General features: G+C 39.4%; 2 long non-coding RNA genes across 11 annotated transcripts in view; one reads left to right on the plus strand and one right to left on the minus strand.

Annotated features, from left to right (window-relative positions):
• LOC121675824 overlaps positions 1-20,107 on the plus strand; it is a 114,650-nt gene that overhangs the window by 13,210 nt on the left and 81,333 nt on the right. The window lies entirely within an intron of this gene.
• LOC121675826 lies at positions 1,262-12,200 on the minus strand. Its single transcript, XR_006020240.1, has 3 exons — positions 11,999-12,200; positions 11,127-11,193; positions 1,262-9,903 (listed from the first exon to the last, which is right to left on the minus strand). It is a non-coding gene; the product is annotated as an uncharacterized LOC121675826 (long non-coding RNA).

Raw genomic sequence — 20,107 nt, forward strand, 5'->3', positions numbered from 1 at the left:
ATATCAGGTGATTTATGCATTTCTTTCTGGTATAATAAAGATAGGGAGCCTTTCAGCATAATTATTGAACTAGCCAAATATTTATTTTAGCTATATTGCAGGTTGTATTGCTCTGTGGCACATTATACAAAATCTATATTGTGAGGGCAGCTAGAACCTGGCGGCTGCTTTCATCCCAACCCCAGTCAGACTTTTATCACAAACCTCTCCAGGAAGGCGAGACTTATCACTCCCATAGGAAATGACATTTTTTGTTATTGCTCTAGCAGGAGTCTAATGGAGAGTAGATTTTTACTGGTATAGGTGTTGACAGCACTGCATCCTGCGTCCTTTCTGGAGCTGATTGTGCTAGAGAGCATTTCTTACTGCATTAACTCTCTTACAGGCACTGAGGTGGCTGCTTTGTCTCACTTTTGTATTATGGAATTGTTTTACTTAGAGGAAAATAATTTGTAAGCAGGGAGGTTGCAGCCACATCCTCTCTCCCAGTGGAGCATGAGCCCAAGGACAGGAGCAGGTCTGTGGGCTGGGCAGAGCAGCCCATGGAGGAAGGTTTCTGCAGCTTCCTCTGCTGCTCCTGTCTCCAGGGTTCTGGTGAGTGCCACTAAATTGTGAAAAGACTCAGTGGTGGAAACCTGAAAGCAAAGTTGTTCTCCCAGACAGATGTTGTCCTTTAAGTGGAAAGGCCTGCACACTGCAAAGTTTGGAGCACCATAGCTATCTTAATCTACACCGATGATGTATTTGAATTGATCCATCCTTGTGTTCCAGAGCACTTTGGAAAAAAGGTCACAGGGTATTTTCTGTCTTGGGTTGGAAGGCACGAGTAGGAAAACAGACTTGCTGCAGAATTATAGGGCAAGGGAGAGGAGCTGGGATGAAGTCTGTCTCCTGACCTTTGTGGTGTTTTCAGTAGTATCCCAACCCGATAAAAATTGTACAGCTGTTCACACTGGTTTTGCCTAAGTTGCCTAAAGTTATGTAAAGCAAGTTTATAAATACTTTTTTTTTTTCACGCTGCCACCACAGGCATGCCATCATAACCCAAACATTAATACTTCTAAAAAAGAAACATGATATTATTTTGCATATGTACAAGAGAATTTTTCTGCTCTGGCAACAAGTTGAGAAGTGGGTGAGGGGCGGGAAAAGGATTACAGGGTGGGGGTGGTAAAATGCATTTTAACAGAAGAAAGCCTGCAGAGTTATAGTCTCGCAGCAAGAAATAAACATTGTAATCATAAACAAATGTAACACTGAGAACAGAAGACAGTGATTTTATTGTATTGACATAGGATGCTTGAGCAACAATAAAGGACTTGTTCTCTTTCATTAGTCAGGACACACTGGCAGGAGGGCCCTTTCTGTGGCCATTGCTTCTTGATAGCATGTGTGAGAGCTTGGATTAAAGATGTCTAGGAATGTACAGACACAGGCAAGGAGAAGGCTTGCTTTGAGGGGAGATTGAAGAACCTCTTCACCATAAGGCCTGAGTGTGAATGTTCTCAAGAACTCTGGAAACCAAAACAGCACTGAGGCCTGCTTGGCCTTTCACATAAATTTAAGTGCTTACATTTACACTCTGCAAAGCGTTACCTGCATGTGGCATTTTGGTTTACAGTCCAAAGGCAGCTCTGCAGATTCATGCAAACTGATGAGATAAACTGACGATGTGGCTCCACATGACACCGTGTCCTGTCCTTGTGTGTCAGGTGTCTGCTTTCAGTGCCACTGGCTTAGATTCCATCAGATCCCTCACAAAGATCCTAGGGGGTTGTGTTTCTAAATCTGGATCTCAGTGAGAGGTGGGAAATGTTGTTTCTTGTACAAGAAGCTGTCCTGGAGGCAGGGTTTTGTTGTGGACTTATGGACACAATCTGGATGGCACAACAGACAGTGCTGCATAAGGATGTGGGAAAAGCCTTTATCCTCCAAGAGTCATCAGTTTTTCAATTAAACCAAATCTGTAGTATACTTGCAAGGGAGTACTCAGATTTTTATTTCTTTCTGTTCACCATATGTTAGTCATACTTTTTTTTTTGTGATAACTTGACTGTTGGTGAGTTCATAGTGTAATAGGACAGAGCGCATTTCCTGTGGGATTTTCAGCCCTGTGTATTTAGAAAGTCAGAGTGGCAAAAAAGGGATATCATTCTCCTTTTTATGGGAGAGAAGCGAGACAGAGAAAAACAAAATATGTTGGCCAAGTTCCTTTAGGGTTTTCATGAAGAACTGGGTATTAAAGCAAAATTTCCGAGTCCTGTGCAGTGTCTATTTAATGTGTGGTCTGTATGTGCTTTAAGAGTATCTTCTAACTCTTCACTCGTTTGTTTAGAATTCAGACTAATTCTAAACAAAACCCTTGTTTTGTTGAGATCAGATTGCAGATGCTGGATACAAATGTAACATGAAGCCCAGATCCTGTTTGGGTTTTCTGTTTGTTTGCTTGTTTTTAGTTCTAACACTAGGAAGCTTTTAGGGATGTTAAAAACAAAAGCAAGCATACACACAGAAAAATAAAACCAACTCAGAGTTGTTATATTCTAGTGCAAGCATAGCGAGAGGGTCTCTCTTCTGTCAGTACAAGGTAAAAAAACAAGGCCTGCATGTTCCTTTTCTTGTAAAGAGTTTGAAGCAGGGCTCGTGAAGGAACAACTCCCATTTGAGAAAATACCACTATAGAAAGTTTTTGTGCATTGATAGAATTCACAACACATCCTGGAGCATATCTGCAATCCTTCTTAATAACCTGCTGGCATATGGGGCCAGAGAGAAGCATCTAAAAGTTGATGCTTTGTTGTTGATGCTGTTAAGATCAGGCCCTGTTTCTTGTGAGGCACTTTTCTAAGAGAGCAGCCTTGAAGCAGCTCTCTCTGTCAGGGAATAACTCAGCCTTGGAGGCTGCCTGGTCCAATAGGCATGTTTAGAGCAAATCCAGCTTTGAAATTAGATCCATGCAAAGATAACTTGGGCTGCTCAGGGCCGTGTCCAGTTGGATTTTAAACACCTGCAAGAAGGGAATCTCCTTGTCCCCCCTGCACACCTGTTCCAGTTTGTGACCGCTCTCATGATGAAAAAAAAATCCTAAGATCTAATTGGAATTTCCTTGGTTGCAGCCTGTGTTTATTGGCTGCTTCCTGTGCACCTCCAGAAGTTTGGCTCTGTCTTCTTTAGAGGCACATGTTATATAAAGCACATGGATAAAATCATAAGATCTCATTTCACCTTCTCAAGTCTGGACAAATCCAGTTCTCTCAGTCTCTCGCCTTCTGCTCCAAATACCACCAAGTCAGCAGTCTGGTCCCTTCATCCAAAGCAAAAACTCAAATTAACTTGCAGCAGATATGTTTTGGCTTTCAAAGCAGTGAGGGCCGGACACGTGGGGTAAGTTATTTCCATGTTTGAAGGGAAACGTGTTGGCACAGACACAAGATACCTTGTTGCTAATGTAACTTTTGGCAGGTATGTTCACTCATACAAGTTTCTTAGATGCTAAAAGCAAAGCATAGTGTAACCTATATTTCTCACTTGTGGCCTCACAAGCAGCCCTGCGTTCAAACTTCCAGTCAGTCTTGTTTTTTCTCCTGCCACATGGCAATGCATATCTGAGAAGAAAATTCCCCAAACGATTTGGAAAGTAGCAAAAGAAATAATTTTTGAGTACTCCTGTAACTTCTGACTATAATTTCAATCTAGTTGTATGAATTCCCAGAACTATTCCCTTTATTCCAAAATATTCAGAAATGTTTGAAAAAAAATTACATGTATGGTTTGAATTAGTTTGCAGTATGATTCTTTACTGATTTCCTAGATAAAATTGATTTCAGCTTATAAAAATCCTTTCTGGACCTTGCCTGTCACCAACTTTTAGCTCCTTTGCTTCATTGTAAACAAGGTTTTGAAGACATTATGATGACAGATTGAACATCCAAACAGGGAAAACAATACCCAATTGTGTAGGAAGTTTACCTTGTAGGGGTTTTTCGGTGGATTTTTTCCCCCTCACAGTGTCAAATGGGTCTTTACTTGAATGAATTTAATTGTAAAAAGTTTCCCTCCTATATACCCTGCTGGCTATCTTGGTTATCTTTCACTAGTTGGTGCTTTCATGCCAGGTGGTGTTGAGATGTGCTTTCTCAGGGAATTTGCCAACATAACACCTCCTTAGACTGGCTGGAGGATTTTTGTGTTCTGTGCATACATCTCTGAAGCTGTGCTGGCCAACAGACTGTCATTACTGTATCTGTATAGTATCTCCAAACTCACTGTGCCTTATTTGCAATTGCCAATAACACAGTTGCTTAAAATTGTCATTAGGGAAAAGGAAGATGATATGTTTCTCTTGCTGGTTGTCTTGGCACCTGTGATTTGTTTTCCCCCAAGTGTAATACTTCAAAGCAATTTTTACGAAAGTTCATCTTCTAGTTTTGGACTTATTGATTGTTCTGGAGTGCTTTATCACCTTATTATATCTCAGTATTTCTATACTACTCAGAAGTCCTAGAGGACAGGACCAGGTCATGAATCTACTTGCAGTAGCTCCTTACCTGATTGCTATCTGCACACTTTTCGCCTTTCTTTTTCCATTGTAAAATCATTCATTGAACAAAAGTTATTTCCAGTACAAATAGTTCAAGTCTACTTCAGATACCTGTTCATCATAGGAATTGTTTCAGCAGCGAATCAGCAATAGATGTTCTTCAGTCAGATGTGAACGTACTCTGTTTTCACTTAGACTTTCTTTCATTAATTTTTATATAGTTGTGTACTACATGTCAAAATTCCTATTCAAGCTGAAATACATCTACTGCTCTTCTGTTACCTGCTGAACTTATCAATCCATCAAAGACAGAAATTGAGCTGACTTGCCATGTTTTTTTCTAGCTTTTTTTATCACTGTTATATTCCAGTGGTTAAAAGTTGTTTGCTTTATCGTTTGCTCTAGAACCTTTCCAGGACTTGAGTGGATTGTGCTTTCAACAATCACTCTGTGATTCCTTCTTCCTCTTTTCTTCTTGTTTCTGTCCTCTGTATACTCTCAAAGGTGATTCCTATGGTTTAAAGACCACTTTGATTAGTTTCTGAACTGATTAAGACCAGATTTCGTGAAGTCTTGCTTATTTGGAGATAGCTGTCTTGTCTAAATTATCTGTCTGTCTTCTCTTTTCTGGTCAGAATTTTTTTCTTTTGGCATCTACAGTGATAAAGAAGTATTTCTTTTAATAAAAATTGGTTCCTTTAGCTATTTTGCAGGTCTAAAATGCAGATTATGAAACAAGTAATTGCCATTGCTCTAAAAATGGTGGTATTTTTCCTATTTTTAGAAGAACTGCTGCAGTGACTTGCCTGATACTTCAAAGCTAGTCAATGGTAAAGCAATAGCACCTGGAAGTTTTTGACTCTTTCTTATGATATTCAGCACTCTGAATCATGGGTCAGGACTCAGTTGAGCTAAGCTCTGTGCAAGCAACCCGATCCTGTCCCAGAGTAAGTCATGGGGAAAAATATATGGCAAGAGGTAAACAATGTGGATAGACAAACAGGAAAACCTGGAAGACAACAATAGTTTGTAAGATAACCACACAAAAAAAAAGAACTTGGCCCTAAATTCTCCTCTCAACAGTTCATAAAAGAACATTCTGTGAGTCTGCGAGATCAATGTGTCCTTGGTGATGCTGACTCTTTTTGAGCAGAATATGAGCAAACTGATGCTGTTGAAACTGCAGTTACTGAGTTTGACCAATTGAAATTTCTCTTCAAGCAACATTACAAACAAAATGACCATCCCAGACTTCCCTTGGCCTCATTGCACACAATTTGCAAGCATGGTATCCCATCAGCCTTTCAAAGTGAACAAGAAATACAGTATTCATTCTCTTATACTGTGAAAGGACTCAGATGGAAATGTAATGTTGGTAGAACACCTCAATTGTCTCTATAGAATTGAGCATTCAAAGTCATAAACAGACCTAGAAGCAAGCTCAGATTGCTCTCTGCATTTCTGCAGGCTATCATGTTAGTTTTGTGCACTCTTGTATTTTCATCATGCACATTCAGCCAGGTAAAATGAATGTATTGAGCTTGTACATGCACAGTGAATACATACAAATCTTACTGGTCAGCCTCTATTTCATGTCATGAGTGTTTGCAGCACTCTGACCTGATTTGGGAGTGTGCAACACATATGAAGCCGGGGTATAGGAGAACCAAAACATTATTATAATTTATCATTATTTTGATGGGATAACTACAAAATTTATCTTCCTTGTAATGGCACTTGAAACTGGTAATTAAAAAAAAAAAAAAAACCTTTATAAAATTGGGGGAGTTTGCTGTTTTTTTGATTGGTTGTTTGGGTTTGGTTTGGTTTTTATTTCCCATTTGTGATATACTGAGGTAAATCTAGGAATATATATGTCAGATTTGAGGAACCATCCTCCACCTTATCTTTCATAATTTAGTAGTGATTGTGAGGACATGGGAAGTATCTGAATCTGTTCAAATTGAGGAGAAAGATCTAAGATGGTGAGGACTCCTAGTGAAAAGACTGACTGAATTATTGCTAGGAAGACAGATTGAGTTATCTGAGTATGCGGTTACTCATTATTTTAGGGCTGTGTGTATATAGGCTGGGGATGTCAGATAGCATGTGCATAGCTCATTACATGGTGCTATAATCTTTCCAACATATGAAAATCTGGAAGGGAGCTCACAGAGAAGATAACAATGTAGCTGCCTACATATTGATTTGTTTCCATTGTAAAATCTTGGATTACATGATTCAAAGGAGCGTTCATTTTTTAAAGAAAGTCTCCACTACATGAATATGTGGAAAATGTAGTTACTAGACAAAAAAGTAGAAGCATTGTCCATTGATATTTGTGGATGATTTGATGCTGTGGGTGCTGCATGCATGGTTTATGTAGTATACTTTTACCTTATAGTTTTGTGAAACTTTTATATTATCCGTTTATCCGTTGAATTTCAAACCGATTGTGACATTTTCACACCATGAAGCAGGCAAAGATTTGATATAAGGGCTTCTCTATTTTGTGAATATCATTTTAGATAGCAGCTATACTGATCTGCTGACATCAGGTGATTTCCAGAGTGGCAGCCAAGCCTGCAAATAAAATGTGTAGAATATCTCTTGTGTGCATGAGAAGCACAGATTTGGAAACTTGTATAACCCAGTGTTTGGAAGCACCGTTTTAGTGTTTGATTATTTGAGACAGATTATTTGATTTGTAAGAGTTCCCAGCCTGGGAGTCCCTCTCTTAAACCAAACGTGCAGATTTATATCTTCAGCCCTGAAGTTCCTTACTGTGTGCGAAGGCTGTGGCCACCACACGTGCACGTGACCAACCTTACTCATGTGAGCCATCCCATTTAGATGGGTACATTTGAGGCTGCTATGCCAGACCCTAAATGGTCAAAGAAGTAATCCAAATCCCAAATTCCTACTTTCATTCAAGCACGTACCATAATCCTTAACATCCCAAGTAGTGTTTTAAATAGCTATTGCAAGCTGTAAGTGTTAGGCTCTGAAACTGATCATACATCTAAAAATCACTTGGGTTAATTAAATAATTTCATTTCTATTCATATTCTGTTGGCTCTTTCTCTCCTTTCATTAATTTTAACCCACAAAAACTTGACTAGAATCACCCTCAGTGTAAGTGCATGCTCACAGGCTTTGTTCTAATCCCCACAGTGTGTTTGATATTATTTTCAACTTAGACCTAATTAACAGTGTATGTTCTTTATTGAAATCTGAACATTTCTGTATATTACATATCAATGCAGATTCTTGTTTTATGCTGTCATTTTCAGGATATTTTTCTGGTTCATGTCTTTTTCCTTAATTTCTGGAGGCACCACATTATGCTAGAGATTCCTCTGACAGAAAAAAAACCCTTATTTTTCTCCATTTTTTCTTACTACTGTATTTGCCCTGGTTTTAAAACTCAGTGTGTGAATACTGGTTTAAAAGCTGTGCGTGATAGGGAACTGGAGCACAGTATTCAAAAAGAGAAGTGTCCTTTTCAAAGCTACCAGTGATGCCCTTAGTAAAGGGCACAGGATTTGAATAGAAAGACTCTTCAACATCAGGTGTGAGTTCCAGTGATACAGCAGTACTGGGATGGTGACTGCTGCCAATAGTTCTGCTTCTGTCACTACAACAGTGCTTTCAGGTCAACACAAGGCATAAATATATGTTTAAATCCTTTTTCCATTTAAGGTGGAAAAAGATTCTGTGTTGTAGAAGCTGTGCTTTGTACAAGATGGCTCCGTTGCTTACACGGTAAAAATTAAACATTTGCTAAAGTGTCTTAGTGAAACAATGCCCAAAACTACAATGAAAAAAAAATTCAAATAAAAGCATCCAAGCAGAAGTAGATAAGTGTATAAACATAAAATGTTTGAAATAGCTGTGATGCAGCATCTCAGTTACAGTCAGGACTCAGCCCGCTGGTCACAGGGGTGAATGCCAGTCTTGAAGGGAAGGGCTGCCTGCTCCACTAGGGCTCAGGGGAGTAATCCCAACATTAACATTGTTATACCTGTGTTGATGAAGGCACAGGCATGCCAAGATTTTGGTATGGCCAGAATAAAGTATCTGTAACTAGATTTAAAACTCAAGTACCGCTTACAGTTATCAACTCTCCTCAATGGCCATCTCCTACCATTTTAAGGTTCTTCAAATCTGCTTAGTTGAAGTGAAGATAGGAAAAGTGCCAATTGTGATGGGTGAGGGAGGCTGCTGGATAATTTAATTTTAAATGCAGCTGTATGGTAAGAGACAGCTTTTTTTCCTTTCCTGACATCTTAGAGACATCATTGGGATTCAGTGCTTTTAGCAATTCATTTATTTAGTTATTTGGATGGAGTTGCAATTGCAAGGCTTATTTCCAATGAATTGTTCTTTGTTGCTAATATTTAGCAGGGGGACATTGTTTTGTGTTTTACCCTCAATCATTGATACTGAGTGGATTTCTCTAGAGTTATAAAAGAAGTTCTGATAAAATGAGCATGGATCCCCCATGAAATTTCATTTTCAGTGTGACATTCTTTCAGACAGATTGATTTTTAGAAACTACTTGTGGATGGATATTGATTATGGAACAGAATTATTTAGGATAGCTGAATACAACTGTTAAGGCTACATAATATCCTAGAATATATTTAAAAGTAAGCAAATCATATGTTGAGATTAAGAGGACACAAGGACTACATGATTTTTATGTGGAAGCAAATAGTACTTCTCTGGACAAGGGTAGTAAACCCAACCCAGAATTCAGCAAGAGTTTGTGCCCTCAATCATCTGGAGCTGGAGAGGATTTTGGAACTCCCTTGGTTAATTCAGACAGAGATAACTTAATTTTCAAAAGTAACTGTCTTTGTTATAATGCTTCAACATATGGATGCTCACTCAAATACAGTTGTCAAAATCTGAGATGTGCTATTCTCTGTTGGTTTGTGTCTGCCAGGTAAAAATACAAGTAGCTTAGATCACTCTCCCACGTAAGTGTAAAGTCTACAGAGGAAAAAATAAGATAGCAAGATAAAAGCAAACTGATTCTACTTGAGGTGTTCCTGAAGCAGTATGGAAAACTGCTCGAGGGACAGCTGTGCTCTCCATTGTGACCTCAGGCAAGTTGCATCACCTCTCAGTTCTTCAGTACATGAACCAGAGATAATGCTCAAGGCCTGCTTTTGTCACATGCTTTCAGACCTGTTGATGAAAGGTTTTTTGCAGAAATAATAACTCTATTCACAGAGAATTTAATGTCTTATTTTCAAACTTATTTTCTGTGTTAGTGCAAATGGATTGAGGAGTTCTGGAACCAGGAAGCCCAATTTGTCCTCTAGGCTACTCCAGCTCTTCAAGGGAAACTTGTCCTGAAAAACAGATATTTTCTAAGTGTCTCTCCTAAAAGGATTCTACATATCTGATATGTTATCTGCTTATTCTGATTCATACTCTTGTTCTTGGATGCCCCCCCTTTTTTTTCTTCCCCTTCCCCCCAAGTCTTGCAGAAACTGAGTCTTTGAACTCTTCGTTCCTGTCAGAACAGGCTGACATTGACCTAAAGGATCAGAAGTTGTTATGGGGGTGGGATGGGTGGACAGAAAGTCTTGTGTAGAAGGATTGTGTAGGTATCTTATCCTTAGGAAACCAGGGCAAAAGTCATGCCTGCCTTCATTCCCTCTGCTTTGAAAACCACAGAATGGACTTGCCAAAACAGTATCTCCAAACTTGAAGTTATTTTTATCCTTAGCAAATGGGGTGGAATGCTAGCCAAAACATGAAAGAATATGATTTACAACACAGACAGGACTGTTTTGTGCATGAATATAACAGGTGAGGCACAAATTAAAATCTTCCTCACTGCATAATCTGATTCAGTAAAGCGGCTTGCTACAGAGGAAATGGAGAAGTTCTATGTATGACTCCTAGTTCTGTACAGCATTGGGGCATCCAAAGAAGACAAAAGAATATCTGGTTAGTCTTAGAAGAAGCAGCAGAAAGGAGAGCAGTAGTCTGGCTTACTTGTTCACAGTGATGAAATCAAGCCTCAGCACCAAGAAAGAGGTGAGGTAGGTATTTTATGGGAGAGAGGGAACCTTTCTAAAGCAAAGGTTGAATGGATTAGGTGGGACCTCTACCACCTCTGTTTTAAAAACCAAAGGTTTTTAAAACAGGATTATGCAAGTGTCTGTCAGGAGTTACATAAAAATATCTGGTGACTACATGGCCTCCTGAGCTCCATTTGAACCACCTTTTCTATGATTGTTCTATAAAGTACAGGTTGTCTTGTGAAACACAAATATGCAGTGACATAAACAAGACCTTTGTGCTCTAAGCTGTTAAGGTTTGTCTAGCTGGAGACTGACAGAGCTGAAAGTTTGGCTTGTGTAAAGCAAATATCCTAATAGAAATACTGTCCCAAATGAGTCATTCAGCCCTCAGAGGAGGGAGAACCAAAGCCTTTGAAAATAGCCACAACCTGCCCATAGCATCAGGACTCAGAAGTACTTTCAGCAACGCTGTGATCACAACTCATAGAATGGTAGTATGATAAACACAACATAACGCTACTGCCTTGCTAAAGGCTACAAACCTCATCTGGGCAGCTCCCAAGCAGAAACAGACTTCTCATCCTTGGCTTCAGTCATGGACACTGGAAGCTGATGGCATGTGAGGTGAAGAAGCAGCATCCATATCATGTGAATTAGAGAAATATTAGTATAGAGAAAAGCATTATCCATCAGGGAAATGAGTTGCTGTTTGTTGTAAACTTGGATGACAGAATTCAACAAGTGCTATTGCACCTAAGGTCCAGATCCCAAACCCTTATTCATGCATAAAGTCTTACTTAATCTGTCCTGTAGTTAGGTGCTTGTTGAGCCCCATAATAATTTCCTGAGATACTGATAGAAATCACTATGAGCCCAGAAGTCGGTTGTAATGTCTTTGAGCACTGCCCAGTGACACTGGATCTAGCAGCAGAATTTGTGCATAGTGCTGAAATTTGTCTATGCAGCAATTCAGTAGAGCTTGGTTTTTTCCCCCTATTCATGCCGATATATATTTTTCCTTTCATTTCATGGACCATTATGGATGAATATATAAACTTTAACTTTTACACAAATGTATTTGCTTGCAAAGAAGGTCTTTAACTCAGCAATATCACATTTTAAAAAAATGCATCAAAAGATTTTTATCAGAATACCGTAAAACAAAAAGAAGGATAAATAATGTTGTATTGCATCTTCTCTAATGCTTTCTATTTTAACTAAGTTTACTGAGAAAAGCCTCTAGTTTTCCAGTCAGCACAAGTACCAGGCTTACAAAAACACTTTTGCTCCACAGAAAAACAGCATAAAGAGTTGGGAAACACTAACTTGTCACATTAAACTTACTGAGCTGGGAGAGAAAAGAACCCCCGACAAATGCGCGAATGGTAATGCTTGCAGTCTGCCTTGAACTCACCAAGTATGATGAACAGTGACACTGCTGTCTTAATGTATTGCTGACAGAGCTGCTGTACTCATTAACCTTTGATGAAACAAGATGTCACTTTGTTCACATCAAATGCTCCTTGATGCCAGTGCTCAGAGACTGTTTTTGTTGCTGATGCAGACATCAGCTATTGTTGAAAACATTCTCTCTCCCTTCCAGCATTTCACTGCCCATGAGGATTTATAGGTGCTGATCATTATCAATCTGCAAATGGAGTCTGAAGCCAAGAGTGGGTGTTGAATGTCTGCAGCTTTTAATTATTTATTTTTTATTAAAAATCTTTATTTTAAATGTAATTCACTTATATTTAAACACCTGAAACTGTTACGTTCTTGATGTGCTACAGGATGCTGCCAGGAACTCAAGGACACATTTGAGTGATCCCTTCATCTTTTTCTTTGAGGCTACTGGAACTACTAAAGAATTATTTATAACATTAGAGCTACATGCTAGAAGCACATTGTAGTGGGAAGAGAGGCATTGAGTTGTGTAACATTCCAGTCAGCATTATGACTAAGCAGTGGTGTAGAATGGATTACAACAGACTGTTCCTAGTTCCTGATCTGTTCTAGCCTTTTATCAGCATTGCTTCTATTATCAGCATTAGGAGCCAATCTTGCTGTTCTATGTACAGTAAATATCATGTTGTAAGGAAATCCTGACTGACTGTCTCTAATCTGGGAATAATTTTTGTTTAGTCTTTACTTTGCATGATAAGTACATTTCTGTTGCTACAAGATAAATGAATGCAGAGCAAGAAAGAAAAGGAAAATGTTTTATTTCCTTGCTGAATACAGAAATTTTCAGTACTCAAAGTCTGAGATCAAGGGTGCATGTTCTCACAGTTGCTTTTGTGTGTGTTATTTTAGTGGACAGAGCAATATTTACAGATGACCTCTAATGACATTCTTTCCACTTTATAGTCCTCAGTATATTTTCCCTTGCATTAGGGGACTTCACAGCTTTTGCATTTGATTTGTTTAATTTTAACTTTTTTTCACAATTAGGTCTGCAATCATTAAACCTGTCGTGCAAATGTAACATCTTGGGAAGCATTTGAAGATAAGAGTAGGGATTCTTCTAATTTGTAGTTGTGCATAAGAGGAGCGTCTGATCATAGCTTGATGCTGGAATTCTAGCTAAAGGTCATGCCATGCCTCAGGGGGCGATGAGCTGTCAAAGCTTTGTGGGATAATATAGCTCTAGAAGAAGTGGTTTTTAAGAAAAAGATTTGAAGGAAGCTAGGTAAACCAGCAAATTGTTTAGGGCATAGGAGACTTCAGATTCTTGCAGTCAGAGGAGGCAGCAGAAGTGAATGTTAAAACAGAAAGTGTAAGTGGATGAGAGGCAGGCAGAAGTATTTTCATGGGAAATGTAGGAAATATTAATAGTTTGCTTAACACTGAAGTGCATCTGTCCCTTATTGAGTGATGAAAGCCTGAGAGATTAACCATCCACACAAGTCCAGCTTTACAAGATGAACATGTGAAATTCACAGAATAGCAAACTTACATGAAATGTAACCGCGCTACTAAACAGCAACACAAAGGAAAGTGCATCTGAGAACGCTCATGGAATACGATCAAGCATAGCTGATACAGAGTCCTTGAAAGGTGCTGGTAAATACACTCATTTAAAGACTTTCACCTGTTGCTTTAAATCATTCATACCCCATGGCATGTCTCCCAGCACTGTGACCCCTGGCACAGAGTGAGGAACATCAAAGGCAGAAGGGAGAAGATCAGGTCTCAGGTAGGCGTTGCACCCTTGTTACGGATAAGAGAAGTGACAGTAAGTTATAAAACAGGTGGAATGGGAATATTGCAAGCCTGACGTGAGTAACCCAAAAAATAATTCTGCTCATGCAGAAACACATAGAAGGTCTTTTAGAAGAGTTTTTTTCTCTCAAAGACTAGTAAAAATATATGGATTATACATTGCTACATTATTAAAAGCCCTTCTTGACTTCAGTTTTTTTTAGATTTTTTCAGTTCAAGAAGGATTTACACTCTCTGAAACTGCCTGTAAACCCAAAGGAAAATAAGAACCTTAGTTTAGTTTTTATCAATCAGGTTAACTTTTTGGAGATACATCACCATGCCATGTAAAATCTCTGCTGCCAGGCTGATTATGGTCAAGTATTTACTGTCAGGCACGGTTTTCTGCTGAAATGGCTGTTTTCTCTGGAAATATACACATGCTACTTCCCATCTCTAGACGTTTTTCATTTGCTTTTAGGTACAACATGTACAGACTGGTTTTAAAACAGTAGAAATTGCTCCCTGGAAATGAACTGTAGTTAAAATGGAAGACAAGCTCATTTACAATCAGAGCCAACAAGTCTGCAAACATACGCTCTGGGTATCTAATATCAGGCCAATTTCAGTAACGTTCCCTTGACTGTGTCCTGCATAATCTGTAGTTACTGTACCAGAAAAAGTCTGTTATGAATGTTTATCACTTCTCATCACTGAATCATAACATCAGAATACTTTTTGAACAAGGATAAAAACACTTTCACAAATCCTTTTCAGAGAAAACAATTTGTAGGGTATTTGTCTGAACTAAGGGAAACTTTAAGAGTTAAACACATTCACAATAATGCTGATAACATAAGTCTCAGGGTTTCCATATGGTCCTAGACATTACTGACTTTGGAGAACATTATCTGTCATCCTAATACAGGGCCCAAAGAAGTCTGTGCTTTCACAACAGTAACTGTGATTGCAAAACCAGAACCATACCCAAGCCCCCACTGTAATGAGTGTCTGCTCTCTGTGCTAATACACACTTGCATCCTGTCTGCCTTACTGACAAAATCCCTTCTGCAGTCCTTTGAACTTTTCAGACACGAGTGTCCTCAGGATTAAAATTCTGTTCAGCAGAGAGTTGGTGTTTGGGGTGGATTTTTAGTATTTCAGTAGTGATTGTCTTTTAAAGTTGGTAATTATTTTAATTTTTTTAAGGTTTACTTTGGTTGGTTGCTGTTTACTTTTCTGGTGGTAAAAGGGAGGGGGGAAGAGGGGAAAGTTTTATCGTCTCCTCTGAGTGGCCAGAGCCTGTCTGTGACCTTCTCTGAGAAGTGATTTCGGTGAGTCAGAAATGCTTTCTCTAGTGTTTCTATGTACTTTCTCTGGGGTTTTGCGATCCAGTGTGTATCACAGGAGTTCAGGTTTCATAGTGCCCTTGAGCAGAGTGTGTTTCTAAGACAAACAGCAGCCTGATGGTTGCACTGAAATGCAACACTGCATAGTCCCACTGACATGAGGAAGCTGGATGAATGCCAGTGGAATGTGGGCCTGGTGGAGATGTGGTGGTCTCTGTTGGGAGAGAGGGAGAAAGGGCATTTTCTGAAAGCTGGAAATGTGTGATGTTCACATTCAGCTCCAGAGACCGTAAATTATGGTAATCAACAGTCATTTGGCTCACCATGGCCAGATGCTCATCTGATAGGAAGAGACAATATTTTCTGTAAAGTTGGAAATAAAAACTGCCATATTTCAAAACGCCTCTGCTATCCCTCCATCCAGAAAAAGACTTCAGACCTCTCCTTTGGAGGATGCTATTCAGTGACAGAGGAGACAACATCTCATTTCTTTAGAACACTTACTGCTTTTAATCAGCTTGATTTTGGTCTTTCCCATTGTAATGAGTCAAGACCTCTTCCTCCCTGAATGGACTTCCTTTCCAATTTTAGTTATTCTAGTCTGATTCAGTATAAAGAAGTAAGGGTGCATAGGAGTGCTCAGTGTTATCTTCGTCAGTGGACACTGTGGGAACAATTCCAGAAGACCTCCGGTTTATGTGTATGAAGGTTGAAAGGTCTTTTGTCCCAACAAAGAGAAATATATTCTTGAAATAAACACAGTGTTCAATACAGTAAGTTAGCTGTTACTGGGTTTTTTCCCACCAGGGGAGAAATTGGGTGCCTAAAATGTGGGCACAAGTTTCAAGCCCATGCTCAGATCCCAGTGCACTGAGTTGGGCTGCTTTCCATGCTGCAGATAGAGCTGCTGGAAGCTACAAGTTTTTCTTGCTGCCAAAACTGAATTTGAAATGCCCTCTTGTAATTTTTCATCATCTCTTTTCACATCACTGCTGATTATCATTGATATTGGTTTGGAAAAGGAGACGCTCTCCTATATAATCATGCAGCCACCACAGTGTGCAAACCTCACCAGGGCAACCTTTCTTCCTGCCGTACTCTGCACATTTTTGCAAAGACTGCTCTTGTAGCACAGGCGAGTTTCAGGGCTTAATGGGTTGCTGTCCACAGACCCAAACTCTTGGCAGGAATAGCAAGGTTAATTACTTTCTATTAAGGTGATGTCCTGGCTCACAGAGACTTTTCCTGGTGACTTCAGCACAGCTTGGATTTCACCCTTCAAATACCAGTGACTGTGCAACAAAAGAATGTGTCCTGCCAATTTGTGAACCTTTGATTTCGGTTGCTGCTGCCCTACTTAGCGCTCTGTGCCGGCTTAGCGGTGTCTGGCAGCCGTGTGCTGATCCTCCCCACCTCCTGGGCTTGGCTTCCCCCAGCCTGTAACAAATAAGTGATGTATTATTTTATTTACTGACTGGTCTAATCTCTAACTATACTGGACCGTGTTACCGGACACTTTTGTCTGTTGTAGGAATTTCAGATTTTATTTTGGAAACTTGGCTGGTGGCAATCTAACCACAAAGACTAGGAATAGGAAGAGCAGCATATGTGCACTTTAGAGAACAGTTGGACAAAATTGCAGCAAAGCCCAGAAATTCTGCATGTCTCATGTGTGCAAGGAAGGTTCATTTTTTAAGGCTGTCATTGGTCCTGTGTATCTCAAGGACACCATGTCAGCTATTATAAGTAGCCAGTGCATAGCCAGTTACATTTTATTTGGTTTGGGGGTGAAGGAGAAAAAAAAGAATTTTTTTTGGTAAGATTTTTAATTGTCTGCGAAGGTTTCTGAGGGATACATTTTTTTCCTCTCTGATGAATTATCAAAGGTTCTTGACCTCATGGTAAAAAATTTTGTTCAAGATTACAAAGAACATTTAAGACAATTCAAGTAAATATTCTCATTGACTTTGAGGAGGTTGATTACCAGCAGTAATCATGTGCAGAAGAGTTTTCTGTACTAGCTCTCAGTTAAATTTAGACTTCAGCAAAATATCCACTGGAGTCAACTGGAAAGTTTTCCAGAGTGGGGAGTGAATATAAAACTGAGGTCAGTCTTGAGGACCAGGCCCACGTTGAATAGTTCTGCTCCCTAAATACAAACAGCTGAAGATTTCTGGATAAGCCAAGACAAATACCTTTCTTCTGTACCTTTTTCTTTGCCAGCCAAATCTAATTTTTAGCAATTGATGTGATAAATGCTGCTAAAGTGACGTGGAAGTGGAATATATCTGAAAATGATATGTCACTCCAGCATACAGTTGATACAGTCTGTTTCTCATTGTAACATGTATTTAATAAGTGTCTAGTCCCAAGTGCTGCTCAGCTTGTTCCATTTTTTTATTTGTAGTATATAGAGACAATCAAGGCACTATGTTCTTTCCATAAGGTTTTTCCTTTCATAGCACAAGGCTGGAATGGAAATAATATGAGAGGGAAAGTGTGCTTCACCAATGCCAGGAAAAGAAAAGGATACAAAGTTAAAGCTTTTGATTTCAAGAAGACAAAGTTTAAAGTTCAAAAATCAAATAACTTCCTCTGAATTTTGGATACCTGGGACCAATTTTCAAATGCAGATTTTTCCTTTAAAAAAACCCACAAACTCAACAAACAAAAAAGCCCCCAGCAACAAAACAAACCTGAAACAAAGCAAATAGTCTCCACAAATGTCCTTTTAATGCCCTCTCTTATTACCTTACTGTGATGGACCTCTTCTTCCCTGGTCTTTTTACTCAGAGTGACAAGTAATCTTAGCCTGCTAATCCTGACCCTTAAACTCTGCTACATTATAATTAACTTTCAGTGTCTCATGACTCTGATTTTTATGTATTAAATGCATGCCTTGTTATCCACTCAGTGCTGCATAAGACACCGGTTTCACAAAGAATGAAATCCAGTGCTTGGGAGAGAGCTTTATTCATCCATAAGACAAATAAACCCTATTTCCAGGACTTAAGTGACATTAGAGGTTTGTTGATATTGAGAAATTTAATCTGCCAAATGCTTAAAAAAATACTTTCCAGCTAAATTCACAGACTTCCATTAAATCTCCACTGATTTAGATTATAAGGATTTTCTTCTAGGTTAACTTAATGAATTTTAAAAAAATGTTTGCCTAAACCATTGTAATTTCTGGTTTGGGATACGAGCTAGCTGGCAGAGAGTCCTTGCAAGATCCATTTGTAAGGTGACGATTTTCCACAGAAAAATGATGAGCTTGTTTACGAAACAGAAAGCTTTGAATCAGTAAAACTGCCATCCAGAGAGAAGCTGAATGACTCACGGGATGAAAGAACTTTCTTACGCTTGGAATCAAATTCATCAGGTTTAATACTGGAATACTGAAAGATTCAAAATTAAAACTTCTGTGACAAGCAGAGCAGGGAGGGCAGGATCTTACATTTCTTGAAGCATGTGCTTCAAAAACAAACTTTTTTTTCCAAATAAGTCACTTTATTGTTATTTTTCCAGGTTTTGATGAAAACAAACAAGATTCAGATATTAAATATCTTGTTTCCATGAGAAATAACAAGTTATCTTTAGAACAGCAGATGTTATTTCTTCAGATGAGAAAGGTGCACTTTAATTCACTTTTGCTAAACAGACTTTTGGCTTCATTGGCAGGTTATCAGGAAAATTAAGTGAAAATGACACTGTGTCGCCAAAGTGCAAAAGACTTGGATTTAAAAACATGTCCACTAGAAATCCACTTCAAGCCATCAGTCTGGGAGTTTTTCCATGGCTTTGGTTAAAGTGAAAAGGAGAAAACAGGGTTTTAAAAAAATTCATAAAAGTTCTACTCATTCACTGGTCAAGTCATAGGAGAAGCTGACTATATCCATTTATTGCAATATATTGACATATTTTGTCAAATGCACCCCTTCTAAAGGGCTTGAAAAGAGAAGAGAGCCATCTTGGAAAGCTGTGACCCAGCAGAGGGTGCTGAAAATCAGGGCTTTCATTAGTAGAGTCAATGAGAAACCTAAGGGTTGGCTGGGGAGAAGGACAATCAAGTTTTCTACTTAATTTCAAGAAGATCCAAAGGCAGCCAGGAAGTGAGGGGACACTTCTGTGGGCCCACAGGAGCAGCTCACAACCACCAAAGGACAGCAGAGTCCCTTGGTACTGACGTGGGCAGAGCATCCATCTCTTTGAAAACAAGAGCTGTTGCTTTTTGAGGAAAAGCAAGAACTACACTGGTTGGTTGCTGCAGGCAAGAAACAGAATGAAGGAATGATGTGAGCCCTGGGCAGGGTGGGAGTTGGTGAAATGCAGCCTCGCTCCAGGTGTGCAGGGAAGAGCTGTGTGCAGACACTGAGCGCGGCTGGGTACAGCTGGGAGGGCCACCAGCGCCAGGGCAGGGTGGGCTGTCAGCAGGCTCATTAACTCCTGGATTCACCATCTGCTTAGGAAAATCCGGGGCTTAAATTGCAGGGAAATTGCATCTTTACAAATCTTAAAGGAATGGGTTGAATGGCTGGAGGACAAAAGGGGCGGGTAGTTCTCCTTTCTGCTGTTCCTGAGTGGCCACTCTCCCTGTCTCATCTCACTTTTGTGGAGTGCCCACTTGTGAGGGTTCTACTCCTATGGAAGGCAGAGAGTTGACCAGGATGTAAATATTTCAGATATTTGAGCAGATCTCTCTTGTCTCAAGCCAGTAATTTATCCTGAGGAAAGGAAGTGAAGTTTGTCTCCTGCTCTTTTATACCTCTGTGGCTGAGACCCCTCACAATAAATGCTTCAGACAGTTGTGTCTTTTCAAAAAGAAGGTGAATGCCCACGAGCCAGATACTTTGTTTTAAATTGAGTTCTGCCTAAAAGAACCATGGCACTTGTAAGCATGATTGGTACTTAAATCTGCTGTTCTTCAGCCAGCAGACAATGCACCTAACAGCCACTTAATTCTTGGCAAAAAA

Source organism: Corvus kubaryi, unplaced genomic scaffold, assembly GCF_017639235.1.
Source record: "Corvus kubaryi isolate FWS band 111438036 unplaced genomic scaffold, C.kubaryi_AGA036_p1.0 76, whole genome shotgun sequence".
In the NCBI taxonomy this organism is placed as follows: domain Eukaryota; kingdom Metazoa; phylum Chordata; class Aves; order Passeriformes; family Corvidae; genus Corvus; species Corvus kubaryi.